The sequence below is a fragment of the Medicago sativa genome, chromosome 8 (assembly GCF_051527215.1).
Source record: "Medicago sativa cultivar Bolivia chromosome 8, Bolivia_mono, whole genome shotgun sequence".
Lineage (NCBI taxonomy): Eukaryota > Viridiplantae > Streptophyta > Magnoliopsida > Fabales > Fabaceae > Medicago > Medicago sativa.
Window position 1 is genome coordinate 40,531,892 of NC_140756.1, and position 19,019 is coordinate 40,550,910.

At 38.6% G+C, this 19,019-nt stretch overlaps 1 long non-coding RNA gene across 1 annotated transcript; it reads right to left on the reverse strand.

Annotated features, from left to right (window-relative positions):
- Window positions 1-12,845: 12,845 nt before the first annotated feature.
- Window positions 12,846-14,704, reverse strand: LOC146899083 (uncharacterized). The gene is made up of 4 exons (XR_015021909.1): window positions 14,220-14,704; window positions 13,839-14,076; window positions 13,627-13,721; window positions 12,846-13,167 (listed from the first exon to the last, which is right to left on the reverse strand). It is a non-coding gene; the product is annotated as an uncharacterized LOC146899083 (long non-coding RNA).
- Between the last annotated feature and the right edge of the window lie 4,315 nt (window positions 14,705-19,019).

Below are 19,019 nucleotides of genomic sequence, written 5' to 3' on the forward strand. Positions count from 1 at the left end.
AACCCATAGGATTTTGAAGACATTCTGAACAAGAAGCATGATTGTGATTGAACAAAGAAGCTTGGCAAAGTTTAACATGTAGCGGTACAAAGGGAGTAACAACATTGCGGACATCCAACATGGGATCCTCTTGAGGAACGGGAATCCTTTCAAAAGCTTCAATCATGTTAACAGCAGCATGGTTTGGAAGTGGGTTGTCAAGAACATGAGGAACGCTATTTTCAAAAGTCAGCCGTCCCTTTTCTATCAGGTCTTTCACAATATACTTCAGAGCATAACAACCTTCAATATCGTGGCCTTGAGCGCCCTGATGGAATTCACATGTAAGATCTTGTCGGAACCTGGGAGGCAGAGGATTAGGCGGAGGCTTGCCTGGTCTAGTGACACAGTGCCCCTTAGCGAGTAAAGTTGGGAGCAGCTCGGCATACCGCATTGGTATTGGTGGAAAAGAAGGTCTGGATCGGGGACCTTGTTGTTGCTGCTGTTGTTGCTGAGCAGGAGGCTGGTGTTGCACTTGTTGAGCAATGGCATTAACGGGCACTGGTGGTTGACCCGGTGGCAGAGGATATTGCTGATAGAATGGCGGAAAGAAAGGATGTTGAGAGTACTGCATGTATTGATAGGGCAAAGGCAATTGAGTAGCAGCTGCAGATGGGTTACCAGATACCATCCCTACTTCAGATTCTTTCCTCTTATGGTGGCCATTACCATACTTCTTTGATGCACTGGCTGAAGATTCACCCTTTTCAAGAACAATGATACCCTCTCTGACAGCCTCCTCTAGACGAGTCCCCATAGTAACCATGTCGGAGAAGTTGTTTGGAGCAGATACTATCATTCTTTCCTTATATTCCTTCTTCAGAGTCTTCAGGAATGTTTGTGTTAATTCTTCCTCATCAAGTCGAGGAGAAACACAGGCAGCTGCCCCTCTCCATCTCTGGGCATACTCACGGAAGGTTTCATCTGACTTCTGAGACAAGGACTTAAGAGAGTCCCTATTTGGCTTCAGACGGGTATTGAACTCATAATGACTTTCAAAAGCAGTAGCCAGATCCTCAAAAGTGTGGATATTGTCTTTGCTCAAACCAGTGTACCAATCTGCTACATCTTCCGCTAGGCTGTCTTGGAAGCAGTGTATCATTAGCGCATCATTATCTGCATAGTTGGCCATCTTCCGAACGTACCGAATGACATGGCTATGTGGACAGGAGGATCCATTGTATTTGTCAAAATCTGGCACCTTAAACTTCTTAGGAATCTCAAATCGGGATACCAAGCACAGATCACGAGCCTTAGCAGAGACATTGTTCCCACGGATAGCCTTGACCTCACGGAGTTCTCCAGCCAACTCCCTTAACTGTCTTTTCATAGCTTCCATTGCGGGATCTTGTCCACGCGGAGTATCGACATCAATTACCTGTTGCACAGTGTGTACAATAGGGTCGGTAACAACAGTAGTTACTTGAGGCATAGCAGTGGATACAGGAATCTGTCCTTGACCAGCAAAACCAGAGACACCAGCAGCAGTATTAGGAGAATAGTAAGCGGAGAGCCCATAAGGACGCCCGTTGGGCATAACAAACCGAGCATCGGTAGCCACAGTAGACAGTGGGATAGATGGAATTGCTTCAGTAGAAACTGGAATAGATGTGGCCGGTTGTTCTTGTGCAGCCATCAGAGCAGACATAGTGTCATGAGCCTTAGCCAAGTCTTCTTTCATAGCAGCCAATTCGGCACGGAGCTGAGCATTTTCTTCTTCAAAGTTAGCCATAATCCTTCTCTTGTGAAATCTTTGATGAATTCTATCTGGTTGGTAGACTTTGCGAACACGAGCCACTTTTCAGACTGCGGCGGACAAAACCAGGAGGCAATGAGCACGAGATTAGTTTTTTGTGACCAATGAATGCATATGATGCATGAATTGTGTTAATGCATATGCAAAAAGACTCTTTTTTGTGTTATCGAAGGGTTTTCAGACAAATTAGAACTTGTAGACATTACTAACAACAATTAACATAAACGGGAAACAAACAACCAACATATAGTTTTACAAGACGATTCCCTTTGAAATGCTAAGCCAAGGGATAGACTTTGAAACATAAACAACATAAACAATTGGAAATAACAACAGGAAAAAGAAATTCTCAAGCATAGGAAGTGGAAGCATCGTCCTCAGACTCAGACTCATAGCTGCAGTATCGGGCATAGAAATCACGGGCACCCCTAGCCCTCTTGGAGTCTCTCATAAGCAACCTATCTTTCTCTTCAATCTCTCTCTTAGCCTTAGCTAACTCTTTCTTCAGTGTCAAGACCTCATGAGTCTTCTGCTCATCCTTTCCATCCAAAGTCATGATCAAGTTCTCAGCCTCATAGTATCTAGTCCTCCACTGATGTTTCTCCCGACTCTCCATAGCTAGATGCTCCTGATACATCTCCTGGGTAGGTGGGAGTAGAGGCAAAGGCATGGTAGGAATAGATGCAGACACATATCTCATAGAGGGGTAAGGCATACCAATCTCCACAGCTTGGTTTATCACCCACTGTGTATAGGCCTCATGAGCGACACCGGACCTTATACCCATATGCTTCACCTCTTTCTTTCGGAGTTTAGACCAAGCTTCCATGAAATCCTCTCTTATTCCCGTGGGAGCATTGGAGTAGTGGAAGAAGTAAGGAGCTGTAGCAAGATTGATGGGCTTTTCTTTCATCGGGAAACCAAATTGTCGCAAGGCGAGCTCCGGGTTATAGTTGATTCCTCCCCGTGTACCAAGAAGAGGTAAATTAAGAAACTTCCCACCACCAAAGATGATTTCCTTAACCCTAGCAGCGGGAGTGAGCCAAACCACTTCATTAGGAGTGAGAGCCATAATCCTCTGTGAAATAGACCAATTCTCCGGATTGTCGTGGAAAGACTACGGAAGGTGCGAAATAAACCACCTATAGAGGAGAGGCACACAACAAAGAATGTATCCACGACCTTTGCCGGAACGATCGTGAATAGCATGGTATGTGTCAGCTAGCAAAGTAGGAACCGGATTCTTGGAGTGGAAGATCATAATAGCATTCATGTCCACGAAGTCATCAAGATTCGGAAAGAGAATAAGCCCATAGATGAGAAGTGCAAGAATAGCCTCGAGAGTGTCCTGACAAGTGGTATTGAGGTTGGCTTTCCCAAGAAGATACTCTGAAGTGAACCCTCGGGTGCGTGCCGTAGTGACAAGATTCTTGGAGACATCGGTGGTCTTGAGATAGAGATCTTTAGCAATAACCAATGGAGTAGGAGGATTCTCAAGTCCCGCGAAGGGCACCCCCTTAGCAATAGGTAGACCCATCAAGGAAGAATAAGCCTCTAGAGTAGGCACCAACTGAAAGTCGGGGAAAGTAAAGCACCGATACTCCTGATCATAGAATTGCACTAGAGTGTGCACAAACTTCTCATCCACATTAGTCTGGAGAATAGTAAGTAAAGCCCCATAACGATGTCGGAAACCAGTCGGATCCTCAACCTTGAGTGCCAAATCTCTCAAACTAGCCAAATCCACTTCCTTGAACTTGTAGGACTTAGTCTTCTTCATTCCTACAATGTTTACAAATTCAACTTGTCTAAGCCCTTCGATAACAATTCATGGAAAAAGTTTATGCATGTATGCATGTATGCATGAATGCATGATTATGTTCAAGTTCGGAGAAAACATAGTGGGTTTGAAGTTCAAAGTCGAGGAGTCATGGGTGGACACGGTGTCCGGTGAAACTAGGGCTTTAGGATAATAGTAACCGGGTTCTAAAAAGGTTCCCAAGTTGCAACCTCTCCGACGTATATCATGGTGTCACGAGACAACACTCGCTCCATGATTATCCGTAAGAAGGTCTAGCTTGAGTGTAGTATCGCGTGACGACTAAAACTCGAGGCAACACTAGGTTTAGCCTCCGCACTACATCCTAGAAAATGGCCATGGATGGGTTTGGTTATCTACGGTTCATAGCGTCATAGAACAATTAGAAGTAAAGTGCCTAAACGCGACAACACGCGCCGACAACATCACCCCCAAAATGCCTCAGCTATGTGGGATTGATCGCATAATCCAAAACACGAGGCAACCCCCGGAATGAATTGTCGATTATATCCCTCCTAAATCCTAAGTTCACTCAGCACGGGTGCAGGACTTTTGATATTCTCACCCCACACGTTTGCAAGAAATTAAACATTTATTCACATAGGAAGGCAAGTAAAAGAAACAAGTAAAAAGAGCGCAAGCGTGGAAATAAAGACTAGGCGTAACTCTCGAATGTCCCCAGTGAAGTCGCCAGCTGTTTTATCTTGGTTTTCGGGTGTCAAACATTGATTACGTTTGAACCTTTTTAACCGGTGATATCTTATTTTTTTCTTGGGAAGGGAAAAAAGTAAGCAAAACCCTTGAGAATCGAGGTCCGGGAGTTGTTTTCGCTACGGGAAGGTGTTAGGCACCCATAACGACTATAGTATCCTATAGGAACCGTCTTTAACTTCTACGCGCGCGCTTTATTTTTGAATGCTATTTTGAAAGTGTTTATTGAACCTAAGAGGTTTACTAAGTAAATAATTGGAGGGAGAAGAATGTGTTTGAATTTTTATTTGAGTTGAATTGAAGGAATTTTGTTCCTTGCCTACGTACCCGTTTAAGGGATCAAATCCACCGTAGTTCTCTTCCAAAAAGGTTTTTTGTTTTTGTTGGTTGATTTTAAGTTTGAAAATGGAGTTTTGAAGAACGAGAGAGAGAGGCCTCAAGGGCATGAGATTTAGAAATGGTGAAGTGGAATTAGTTATTTGTAAAATATGGTCTAAGTATGATTAAAATTCTTTAAGATTTTGATTAAGAAAATGAAAAGGAAAATTACAATGGGATTTTGATCCCAAGGTTTCTTTGGAAAATTATGTGAGTGAAGTTTGTTCAAGTTTTTTGGAAAATTGATTTTTCTAAGTATAAAGCCTAAACATTCATCTAAACATACGATCCTAAACATACATCTAAACATGCATATTCTAGCTATATACCTAAAGTGAGGTGTGTGCATGTGTCGGTGCTTGTGTCGGTGTACATCATTAGAGTCCATTGTCCTTATTACATCATTGGCCTAGATACATTCTATGGTCTTGCAAGAAACTTAAATTGTATGAAAGTAAAGTACAAAAAGTCCTAAGTATTACATTCTAATTTTTGGTGAAACTTAAAGTGCAAGAAGTAAGATGGAGAGGGAGATGAAGTGTGGGATGCTTATGAATGAATGAAACATGAAATGAGATAGTTAGTGGCATAAGGCATAATAGGAATTGGAAATTATAGGCAAGGAAAATGCTAAAACTTGTCAAAAACTAATGAAATTCCTAACCTAAAAGTAACTAAATTCCCCTAAAATCTTACCATAATATCAAGACAAGTACATGACTTATAACCCTCACATCATGACAATTTCTTAAAAGGTTTTATCACAATTAATGATATGAGAGTTATAAGAACACATTCAAGTCACAATCCATGATACATCTAGGCATATTTAGCACTTAATTTTCACAAAACTTGCAACACAAGTAATTGACAAGTCACATTCACAAACAGTAAGCAAAAGACCCAAATTAGAGACAAACATATCACAAGATTGCACATCACCTATTACTATCAATTTGGCAAAAAAACATAGCAAGAACTCACAAGAAATTGACCAAAAAGAGACTAATAGATCACAAGTGGCATTATATACTGTTTTTAATTTTTTTAATATGTAAGACAATCACAAAAATACCAAGAGACACATTAAAAACATATAGAAATTTTTCTAGAATTTTATCAAAACATTTTTGAGCCAGCAGTGGTGGGATTAACAACTTATAGTGTCAAAATAGCACAAATATAGGCATAAAACGAAACACCAGCAAAAATAGCCCCAAGCCCAATGAGAAGATGGATCCTGGACTATCCAAATGTACCAGGGACGTTGGATTGATCCAGGATCCACAAACCCTAGATCAAACGGTCGTAAACATGCAGCACACCGTAAGAAACACGTAGGCGCACAGGAACATGCCATCATGGCCGTACACGTCATCATCAGGCAAAATGAGTGGTCCAGATTGAAAGGAAAAAACTGAACCAAGTGAACCAGCAAGGTTTGGGTGAACCGGCCGGTTCAATCACGTTTATAAAGGGAGATTGAGGCCGGTCCACCTCATTCCTTCCTTCTCACTCTCTCTCTAACTTAAACGCTCTCTCTTCTCTCTCTAAATCCTCCACCGTCTTCTCCGGCGGAAACAGCCACCGCCGGTGACGATGAAGCCCTAAACTCATCAAACCTTCACGATCTAAGACCTTTTACCGTTCATTTTTTGATCTAAACATGAAACAAACATTATAAACTGCAAACGAAGCTTGGATCTATGCAGATCGGAGTTCAAACCTTCGTTTTTTGATCTTTCAAATCTCTTCGAACTCTTTTGAAACGAGGCTTTAATCTGTGTTATTTTCTCTGCTGATGATGAATTTGAACTCGATTTTGTAAAATGAACGGTGAGTTTTTGCAGATCTGTATTTTAGGGTTTGGTTTCGAAGTTTTTGAAAGTTTTTTGGAATATATTGAAACGAAACCCTAAACTGAAGTATTTTACTCACTCATGAAGATTCTTGATGAATCTCTGAGAATTCGTATCAATCTGAATTGTTTTGCACAATAATTGCTGAATTATGCTTCGTATTGATGAAATTGATATGAATCTGATGGATTTTTGAAGTTCTGGAAACGGTTAGGGTTTCTGTTATGAATGTTCTTGAAGGTTTTTTTCTGGAAATTTTGGTGTTTGATCTGTTTTGATCAGAGAGAGAATTGGGAACGTGTTATTGGTGATTTTGCTGAGTTGTTAAAATCTCACTGGAATGGCAATGATTGGGGCCTTTTATAGGCTGCCAACTGTACTACTGGACCAATAGGAACTTGACACCTGGATTTGGACTTGAAATGGCTCGGCCTTAGACTATTTCTGGACTTTGGGACCTTTTTGCAATTTTGAGAATTTAAGGGACTGACCTGCAAAATAAAAAAGACTAAAAAAAGATGACCTGGACAAAAAAAAGGACCATTTTGCAGTATTTGGAACTTTGGGGACTAAAGTGTAATTGACCAAGAAAGGACTTAAACGAAAATTGACCTAAAAATAAAAAAGTCTTAAAATAAAATGACATAAAGGGCCAAAATGCAATTTTAGAAACTTTAGGACTAAAATGAAATTTAAAATAAAATTGAATTAAAATTGGTAAAATGGAAAATAACGTAAAGTGAAACGATTAAAATTGACAAAACGGACTAAAATGAACCAATGGCTTAAATGAGGTACTTTAAAGCAAGACACAGAGACAGAGACAAAATGAGGTATTTTAACAGGGAATTAAAGCAAGACCTTATACAAACAAAATTAAAAGACACAGAGACAATTTTAAGAGTTTAAACAGAGTTTTAACACATGAAAAGACTAAAATGCCCCTAGGGGCAAAACTGACTCAAAATGACTTCAAATGCAATTTTTGAAATGGGTTTTGACATAGAATTGAAATAAGGACTTATTCAAGCTATTTGAAAGGACTCAAACAATTTTTAAAAGACTGAAAGAAATTTTAACATAGGAAATGACTAAAATGCCCTAAAATGTGAATTTTGCAAGCAATATTGAAATAAAATGCAGAGAAAGATGTAATTGATCAGAGACAGTTCAAATGACATGAAATGCAAGAAAAGAAGAATTGAGTTAGTATTTTTAGGTCCAAAATTAGGGTATAACATAGGGTTACAAACATTTTCATTTCATTTTTCATTTGAGAAGAGAAGAGATAGAGGCTAGAGGGAAGAACAAGAACAAGGGTTAGAGGCAACATGGATTCATCATCTAGGAGCTAAATTGAAGCTTGAGTTAGAGAATCTTGGTGCTAGAGGAAAGAGGGTTAGGTTTCAACCATAATTCCTAACTTTTTCTTTTTACCCATTTTATGAAATTGATGAATTGAACTTAATTGATTGCAAGTTCATGTTCATGTTTTGATGCAATGTTTGAGTATGTAATTTGAATGTTAATTGAGTTGTTGGTGAGGAAATTGCATGCTTAAATTGTGGTTATATGTATGCTTTGCATTTTTGTCCAAAAATGATGATATGAGGTGTTGTTGTGATGAATTGTTGATGAATTCATGATGATTAATTGTTGTTGTTGTTGAAAGATGATGTGGTTGATGATTGAAACCTTGGGTAATCAAAATGGTGAAGTTTGCTATGAACTTGTGTTGTTTTTGAAGTTTGATGAAAAATGGGTCAAATGATGATTTTGTTAAGAGAATGTTTTGGGACAAATTTGATATGGATTTGTGTGTCTTTTCATGTTTAGAAATGTTTGGATAAACCTTGGAATCAAATTTGGGCATTGGGGAGTCAAAATTGGGGTTTTGGGGTGAAAATGGCTCTTTTTCCCGAGACTGGACTATCATAACTCGCAGCTGCGAGCAAGCTTACTCGCAACGGCGAGTAACTGGTAACTCGAAATGGCGAGTAGACCTACTCGCAGTGGCGAGTTGTACTGAACAGAATCCCTGTTTTGCATTCTCGCATCTTTTTCCCTCGTTTCAGTCGTGAATTGGTTTTTGGTACAAACATGAAAGTTGTAGATAATATTTTTAGCTTTCTAAAGGCGTTGGTTTGACTTGAATATGATATTTAGTTTTCAAGTTATGGGGAAAATACTCTTGAAAAGTTTTGTCGAAAAATCCCTCATAACTAGTTCTAAGTCGACCCAATCCTTGTGGAATGTTTTTAATCTTTGAAACTTGATTTTTATGAGTTCAGCTAAGGCGGTTAAACTGTGATGTAGTGAACCTACTTGTTCTTCTTTGAAAATGGGAATTTTTGTGAAAAATGGTCAAGTGAGACGAACTTAGGAATTTTTGGTAATTCTCCATACGTGGCCGATGAAATGTTATGTAACCTCTACTGCATGTATAAGTAACTTGTGAGGGTACATGACATAGGCAATTGAGCTTGTAGAATTGGTTTTGGTTCATAACCTCTAATTATCTTATGTTGTGACTTTGAGAGACGAACTTTGTTGAATATGACCTTATGAGCTAATTGTCTTGTAAATCCTTATTGTTGGTGTATATCTTATGCGAAGATGATTGGTGGTGTACGTATATATGTGACAACTATATGTTGCTTGAATTATAAATGTTGTTGGTGATTGTATATATGTTAAGAGGTGGTGAATTGTTGTTGTTGTTTGCATATATACAAATATTGGTGATGTTGAGGTGAATTGTTTGTGTGAACATATGCATTGTAGTTGAGTCGTATGTTCATGCATACATGACTGATGGTGGTGGATTTTATATCCAATTGAGGTGATTACGATGTTTTTGTTGCATCGAAGGTGACGACCTTGAGGTGTTTTGGTACCACATGCATCTAGATGAGTCTAGAGCCATTGCATAAACTGTTGGTGGATTGAATTGCATTAAGATGTGTTTGATGGTTGATTTTTGCTAATTGTAATTGCGGATTGAATTGTTAATTGTTGATTGACAAGGTGAAGTTGTGATATGTGTATGATACACTTGTTGAGTTGAGCTTGGAATGATGGTAATGAATTATATGAAGGTTGTGAATGCTTGTGAATACATGTTTGAATTGTTATTCTTGAATATATTCTTTCATCTCCAATGTTCTTATTTAAATCTTATATGGATTATGATGATGTAATGCTAACCCTCAGTGGTTTACCACCTACCTTTCTGTATGGACGGGTAGATGGAGTGCAGGATGCTTAGTTTGTTTGCTTGATGATGCCGAGGGGTGGAGTTCCTCTGTTTATGCAAGTGTTTAGATTAGGGCTCTGATCTAGGGTAGTTCTTGCATGTTGGTTTTTATTTTTGGACTATGTATTTTGGAGTTGAAATGTTATTTGTTATTTGAGAATTGGAGAATACAATTGTATTTTGTTGAGATCTGGAGATGTTTTATGAATTATATGTATGTTCCGCTGCTATGTTGTGTAACATGATCTTTATGCATGTATTTTTGTGGTTTGATTCGAAGACGTAGCATCTATTTCTAGAATATGTTTGTATATTCGTGTGTTTTACCACTTATTAGAAATAGGGTGTTACAAGTTGGTATCAGAGCCGTGGTCAGTCTTGTCCAGACTAGTAGACTAGTGTTTGTTGATACTCCCTGTTAATATGCGAATGGTAATGAGTTACCTTCGGTACTTGTTCTTGTGTTGTTGTGATGTTGTTCTTATCTGTTGGTTGGTTTTATGTAGAAGTGGGATGGCTGGTGGTAGAGATGATGCGGCGATTGCTCAGGCTTTAGCTTCGATGGCTCAGGTGTTGGCTCAGGCGAATGAGCAGGCGGCAGTTGGTCATCATGATCCTGGTGAGGCTGAGGAGCGGAGGTTGGATCGTTTCTTGCGAAACAGTCCACCGACGTTCAAGGGTAGATATGATCCGGACGGAGCTCAGAGTTGGGTGCAGGCTATGGAGAGGATCTTTCGTGCTATGGTGACTAGTGAGGATCAGAAGGTTAGATTGGCTACTCATATGCTTGCTGAGGAGGCTGAGTATTGGTGGACCAATGCTAAGGGGAGGCTTGAGGCTGGTGGAGCTGTGACTTGGGCTAGGTTCAAGACTGAGTTTTAGAGGAAGTACTTTCCTGAGGATTTGAGGACTAAGAAGGAAGTAGAGTTCTTGAACTTGAAGCAAGAGAACCGTTCAGTGGCTGAGTATGCGGCAAAGTTTGAGGAGCTTTCAAGGTTTTGTCCGTACATCAATGTTGAGGATGCTATGGTTTCCAAGTGTGTTAAGTTTGAAAGCGGTTTGAGGCCCGACATCTAACAGTATATATGTATTCAGGAGATCCGTGATTTTGATACTTTGGTGCATAAGTGTCGTATGTTTGATGAAGCTGGGAAGGTCAAGGTGAATCATTATAAGGCGATGAATGAGAAGAAGGGAAAGAGTTATGGATTTGGGAAGCCGTACAACAAGGACAAAGGCAAGAAGAGAGAATCTGGTGGAGGCTCTAAGGTGAATGTTGCTGAGGTGAGGTGCTACAAGTGTGGCACATTTGGTCATTTTGCTAATGATTGCAAGGGTGGTGAGAAATGCTACAAGTGTGGGGAAGCAGGTCATAAAGCGTTTGAGTGCAAGAAGGAGATCACTTGCTACAATTGTGGTGAGAAGGGGCATATCAGTACTAAGTGTACCAAGCCGAAGAAGGCGGCGGGAAAGGTGTTTGCATTGAATGCGGAAGAGGTGGACCATCCGGATAATCTCATCCGAGGTATGTGTTTTATCAATAGTACTCCTTTGATTGCAATTATTGATACTGGTGCTACTCATTCTTTTATCGCGGTTAGTTGTGTTGAGCGTTTGAGTTTGGTTGTGACTCCGTTGTCTCGTGGGATGGTTATCGATACCCCAGCTAGTGGTTCTGTGACTACTTCCTTTGTGTGTGCTAAGTGTCCTGTTAGTTTTGGCAATGTAGATTTTGAGTTGGATCTTGTGTGTCTTCGGTTGAAGCATATGGACGTGATTTTTGGTATGGATTGGATGTTGACTTTTGGTGTTAACTTTAATTGTTTGACCAAGACTGTAACGTTTTCTAAGCCAGTAGCTGAGGAAGGTGGTAAGTTCTTGACCGCAGAGCAAGTGAAGAAGTCCTTGGATGGCGAAGCTAGTGTGTTCATGATGTTTGCTTCCTTGAAGGAAAGTAGTGAGAAAGGTGTTGGTGATTTGCCGGTAGTGCAAGAGTTTCCAGCAGTTTATCCGGACGACATTACCGAGTTACCGCCGGAGCGGGAAGTTGAGTTTGCAATTGATTTGGTGCCAGGAACGAGTCCTATTTCGATTGCGCAGTATCGGATGTCTGCATTAGAGTTGGGAGAATTGAAGAAGCAGTTTATTAGGCCAAGTGTTTCTCCGTGGGGTGCTCCTGTGTTGTTGGTTAAGAAGAAAGATGGAAGTATGAGGTTGTGTGTGGATTATCGGCAGTTGAATAAAGTGACGATTAAGAATCGGTATCCGCTTCTGAGGATTGATGATTTGATGGATCAGTTGGTTGGTGCGGAAGTGTTCAGCAAGATTGATTTGAGATCAGGATATCATCATATTAGAGTAAAGGCAGAAGATATATCCAAAACTACGTTCAGAACAAGGTATGGACACTATGAGTATTCTGTGATGCCATTTGGAGTGTCTAATGCGCCAGGTGTCTTCATGGAATATATGAATAGAATATTTCATCCTTTTCTGAATCGTTTTGTGGTGGTGTTTATAGATGATATTTTGGTGTATTCGAAGTCGGAGGAAGACACTACAAGAAATTTGCCATTTAGCAACGGCAGAAATCGTTGGTAAAAGTCCAAAAAACCGTTGGTATAGGTAATAAAACCTATACCAACGCCCACCTGCTGCCGTCTAGGATACTATGCTTATACCAACGGCAGAAGTGCCGTCCCAATAGCTTATACCAACGGATAACTAGTTTGTTGCTAAAAATTTCAGAGCTATAGCAACAACATTTTACACCTGTTTAATTGCTTTAGCCAACCTGTATATCCGTTGGTATAGGACCAGACTGCCCGTTGCTATAAGTCTGATTTTTTTTTTTTACAAATAAATATTTTTGTCTAAACCAAATATTTTTTTAATAACAAAAGTTTTACACTGTTTTATTATATGCACCACAAAATATTTAAAGCAACATAAAAGAAAATTTCAATTACCAAATATTTTTTTAATAACAAAAGTTTTACACTGTTTTATTATATGCACCACAAAATATTTAAAGCAACATAAAAGAAAATTTCAATTATATTGTCAAATGAACAAGTCTTACAAACATGTGAAACTAAAATCTTACAAACTAACAAAGCTAGATGGTACCAAGCTCTTATCCTTATAGAATTAACTTAATACAACATATTTATGACTTAACTCGGATTTCTATTAACCATTTAAGCATCTCCTCTTAAGGAACTAGAACGGAGAATGTTATCAACACAGTCGTTGAATCATATTTGAAGCCGGCACACACTTCAACGGATGCTGCAAGGAAGTAAACTTCAAACTTGCCACTGCCTCTCACCTTAACAAATTCACTCGTCTGCAACATGGGAGAGAGAGAATTATTAGAATCCAACAGAAAACACACAACACAAAGCCTACATCCTACGATAACAAAACACAACAAGGAGAAAATACACTCAATCCTAAAAGAAATCTCATTAACAAAAAACGCCTATGCCATGTAAAAGTAGGTTTAACATTTTTCCCACCATCATCTCAGTCATATTTTAATATCAATATTAACTCAGCACAACAAATCACAATCAGAATGACAAAAATCAAAATCTCCAAATCACAATTATTAAAAAGCTAAAAAGAGAATTAGGAAAAATAACATGGTCTATTGTCTTAGCACCGAATTTCATAGCAATCACAAATACATATTTCAGTGGCTGGCAAAATATCATACTACCAGTAACTTCAGTGTATTAAAAGTTCAACTCCCACAAAAAATAATGCTAATTAGTACCTCGTATGATAATGGTATAGGAAGTACCTTGCAAGGTCTGAAGAGGAAGAGGCTTTCTCTTTGTAAAAATTCACATGTAGTGCTTGAAACTTGGTAGTTTTATTCTTCAAGGAACTTTCAAACTGCAGTCATGTAATCAAAAAAGAAGTATTAAACAAGTTTTCTTCAACACATATTTCCCTTCCTGCTAATGACTCAATTAACAACATCATTCATAAACCAATTTGTATTTTAAATACCTCTTTGGAACTGATATTCAGGTGAAAACTTCTCTTTGGACGGTGATGGTGATGGATCATAGAAGATTTGCCAAATAACATGAAGAAGCATTGACACGAAACTGCAACATAAGATTGACAAGACCTTCATTAGCTGTATAATGGAATTCTCTTGTACCACACTCGATTCAATGTGCTCTCCATTCTTATTCTTTTGAAATTTAGCATTCTCTTAATCCCTATCAGCCTAGTAGCAAACCTGCAATAATAATTTCAATTTCAGACATATCAATTGCTAAGGAGCAAAATGCAGCCCCTAAACACAAACACAACACCCCAACAGGAAACAAAACCAAACATACCACACAAAAAGAAAGCAATAAAGAAACTATAACATCTGACCTCTGGCATATGTGAACCAATTATAAGTAATGCTTTGGAAGAAGTGACATGCAACACAACAGAGCCTTCAAATGACATATAGTGTTCTAGGAACCACAGAATGTCTTGACTGATGACACAAGTTTAGTCGATCCTTCTAAGGACTTATTTCTCTCCAACTCTGACTCAAAGCACATCATTAAAAATTTGACCATGGCAACGTATGTGCTTGAAGGAAAAAGAAGGTGCTGGTCTCTAATTTCAGTGGACTCCAATAACTTTGGCCGATGCCGGAGAATGTAATCCAACATAATACCAAGTTTGGGGTACTTCAAACCATCAATTTGATTTTCAATTTTAAGCAAACAAAGGCCTTCAAGTGCCATTTCTCTGTTTCAAATCGGAAAAAAAAAACTAATTTCAAATCAATAACCGTAACAGTTAGATGAATTTACAAGACTTCAGATCTAAAGATACTTCATATTTAAATCACCTCAGAAACCTAATAGTACTAAAAGCACAACTCAAAGTTTTCAAACATTATCCAACGAATGGAGTTTAGAGATAATCACTATGGGATAAAGTAATTATCTACAGCATAAAAAAATGCATTACGGGGTGAAGAGACACTTTTACTAATAAAAAAGTAATAACAACGTAGATTTTTTTGGTTAAAATTCAACTCATCAGTTACCAAATAACTAATGTGTAGAACAGTTCCTGAGTTACTATCCAACAGATGCAAAAAAATCAAAGAAATGGAAACCTAATATACCAACAACTATTGAATTTCCTTTTACAAGGTCATAATAATATGCACGGCTGCAAATGTTTGACAATCATGTCAAAAGTATTATAATTGTTGTATGTGTAAAAAACAAATATGCAGAGAAGAATTTCAAACCCACGAGGAATTTTGAAGCATTTCAAGTAGTACCTGCAAGAGTCATTGACATTAATCTCTTATCTTTAGCATCAAGATCAGCAGGCTCAACAAACTCCTCCTGTATATAAGTTCCATTACCAAAATGAAAAAAATAAAAAATAAATTGCTCCTATCTTAAATTCATTATGAATAAGATAGATTTTTACATTAGAATAACCTTATCATATTTTCAAGTATGAACCCTTCAAAGCTGCAATAGAGAAGAACAAAATCAATTCTCCAAATCTCAAGGTTCAAGCAAATGTAGCAGAAAAAATATCCATATTCAGGGCAATTAAAATTCCATTCTCTAAAAACCAAGAAACACAATCTATGACACATTTAGTTAACATGAAACCACTCATTTACTATATAGAAATATAAAAAAAAAAATGACCCATCACTAGATTTCATACAATCTCGCCTAAAAATTAGAAATTTCTGAAAACCATTGAATTCAATATGAAGTAGATCAATCAAATTCAAACCTCACCCACCAAAAATTGGTTCGTAAAAATTGGAACATTCTGAAACTCTACAAAGAGACTTGTCTGAGCTTTGGGCCTGAAAACTAAGATCCAAAATTTCAATGTTCTACAAAGAAACAGTGGCGGAGCCAGATAAAAAAAATTGGGATGGCCGCTATCAAATATACTAAAATATATAAATTGTTTTTATAAACTGTAAATTTATTAATGCACTCCACCTGAACAAGGATAGGACTGTTGCCAATTGTACAAATACATAAAGAAGCTAAACCAAGTCCATTGGTACATAAGGAGTACAAATACATAAAGAAGCCAAACCAAGTCTACTGGTACGTAAGGAAACCAAAAAGCCACACAAAGGCACCAACATACCCACTTAAAACACCAACAACTGCTATGCTCACCTGATACACTAAAAAAACTCTAAAACCAAAGCCTAAAAAAAAAATCCAATATCAGCATGCTCCAGTAAAATCCAAAGAGCAGGAAACAAAACACAAGTTGCAGACAGCAGTTAGCAGCCGCAGTAACAACATAACAGTCCCACAAAACTACTGTCATCTCTCCATCTTCATAGCTAGGCACCTCGTCAGATCCCAGCACCATTCGTATTAAATCATCAATAACTGACTCGGAACCAAGACATGCACTTATCAAAAATGATATAATCATATATTGTTAAAAGACTCATAATGAAGTGAATTTCAGTTTCAAAATCAACTATGTCTCTGTATTGGTATGGTATGAATAAGCAATCTAGTACTTCAAAACTATTATAAATCAATTACAATTGAAGAAGCAAGATAGAAATTGTTTCATTCAAATATAGTATTACACTTTCTTTTGTATCAGTAAGACATTTTTGTGAGGCTCTTGGCAGTGGTAAAGGGTAAGAATAAGCAAGTCAGTAGTTCAAACTATTATAAATCAACATTACAATTAAGAAGCAAGATAGAAATAATTGAGAAGCAAGATAGAAATTGAAATTATTCCCCTTTTGATTTGATTAGGGTTATAAGAAAATTGAAATTGAAAACCAAATAAAAAACCAAATTCATCAACAAACAATAGGATATCGAAGCTGTGTAAGTACCAAACAAAAACAAAAATAATTTACACTTACTCGGTTAGGTTTGTGGGAGAGATGGAGACAAATGAAGAGGAATCAGAGAACTATATAGGGAGAAGAGAATAAGACAAGTGAGATTAGTGAGGGCTTCAAGTTTGATGAAGAGTTAGAGAAGGCAACGGTCGCGGCATGGCTTGACGGGGAGATGGATGGAGGTCACTGCAATCGCCAAAGAGGGAGACGTATATCATATCCCGTTTCAGAAAAGAAAACTAAGTGGCATGTTTGTAATTTTTAAATAAGGTCATTGCAATCGCCAAAGAGGGATACATATATCATATTCCGAGAATCAGAAAAGAAAGATGGAGGAGATTGAGGAAACACCGGTTCAGAGGATCAGAGAAGCGGTTGTGCTTATAAAGGAAACATGGGTTCAGAGAGAAAAGCGGAAGCGGCGGTGCTAACGAAGAAAAGCGGTGGTTAGGAAGGATTGACTCAGAGGAAGGATGGATTATGAAGACAAGGATGGAGAAGAATTTGGTTTTGAGGATCGATTAAGGTTTGGAGAGAAGGTGATTTTTGTTATTTTGTTGTGAGAAAGAAAAAGGTGAAAAAGTTATAAGAGAGAGTGAAAAAAGAGCTGGTTGTTTTGGAGGAAAAGAAATTTTGGTGAAAGTTGGGCGCGTTTATCGAGAGACCCTATAGCAACGGCAATACTCATCTATACCGACGGTTCTGTTGACAGTTGCTAAAGGTGTCCGTTGCTATATGGCAAATTTCTTGTAGTGAGAGCATGCCGAGCATTTGAGGATTGTGTTGGGAGTGTTGAAGGAGAAAAGGTTGTTTGCTAAGTTGTCGAAATGTGAGTTTTGGTTGCGGGAAGTGAGTTTCCTTGGTCATGTGATTTCTAAAGGTGGTATTGTCGTGGATCCGTCTAAGGTTGATGCAGTGTTGCAGTGGGAATCACCTAAGTCTGTTTTTGAAGTTAGAAGCTTTATTGGATTAGCAGGTTATTATCGGAGGTTCATTGAGGGATTCTCTAAGTTGGCGTTGCCATTGACGCAGTTGACTCGGAAAGGACAAGCTTATGTTTGGGATGCTAAGTGTGAGAAGAGTTTCCAAGAGTTGAAGAAGAGGTTGACTTCAGCTCCAGTGTTGATTTTGCCGAATCCCAAAGAATCGTTTGTTGTGTATTGTGATGCTTCTAAGATGGGTCTTGGTGGTGTGCTTATGCAGAACCGTCAGGTTGTGGCTTATGCTTCAAGGCAGTTGAAAGTGCATGAGAAGAATTATCCGACTCATGACTTGGAATTAGCGGCCGTTGTGTATGTGTTGAAGATTTGGAGGCATTATCTGTATGGTTCTAAGTTTGAAGTGTTCAGTGATCATAAGAGTTTGAAGTACTTGTTTGACCAGAAGGAGTTGAATATGAGGCAAAGAAGATGGTTGGAATATCTTAAGGATTTCAATTTTCAGTTGAGTTACCATCCTAGGAAGGCGAATGTTGTTGCCGATGCTTTGAGTAGAAAGTCGTTGCATATGTCTGCTTTGATGGTTAAAGAGTTGGAGTTGATTGAGCAGTTTTGAGATTTGAGTTTGCTTAGTGAGTTGACACCGGAGGGTGTGAGACTTGGAATGTTGAAGCTGACGAGTAATATTTTGGAAGAGATCAAGAATGGTCAGAAGGAAGATTTGGAACTTGTAGATCGAGTGGTGTTGGTTAACCAAGGTAAGGGTGGATACTTCAGGTTGGGTGAGAAAGGTGTTTTGATGTTTCGCGATCGTGTTTGTGTACCAGATATTCTTGAGCTTAAGAGAAAGATTTTGGAGGAAGGTCATAGGAGTAGTTTGAGTATTCATCCGGGAGCGACTAAGATGTATCAGGATTTGAAGAGGTTGTTCTGGTGGCCTGGAATGAAGAAAGAGATTGCGGGATTTGTGTATGCTTGTTTGGTTTCTCAGAAGTCTAAGATTGAACATCAGAAGCCGTCAGGTTTGATGCAACCGTTGTTTATGCCAGAGTGGAAGTGGGATAGTATCTCTATGGATTTTGTTGGAGCTTTGCCGAAGATTGTTAAGGGTTTTGATTCTATTTGGGTGATTGTTGATCGGTTAACGAAGTCAGCACATTTTGTTCCTATTAAGACCGGTATGTCTGTGGCGAAGTTGGCTAAAATCTACATTGAGCAGATTGTAAGATTGCATGGTGTTCCTTCTAGTATTGTGTCGGATCGGGATCCGAGGTTTACTTTTAAGTTTTGGGAGAGTTTGCAAGCTGCTTTGGGGACTAAGTTGAGGTTGAGTTCCGCTTATCATCCCCAGACTGATGGTCAGACGGA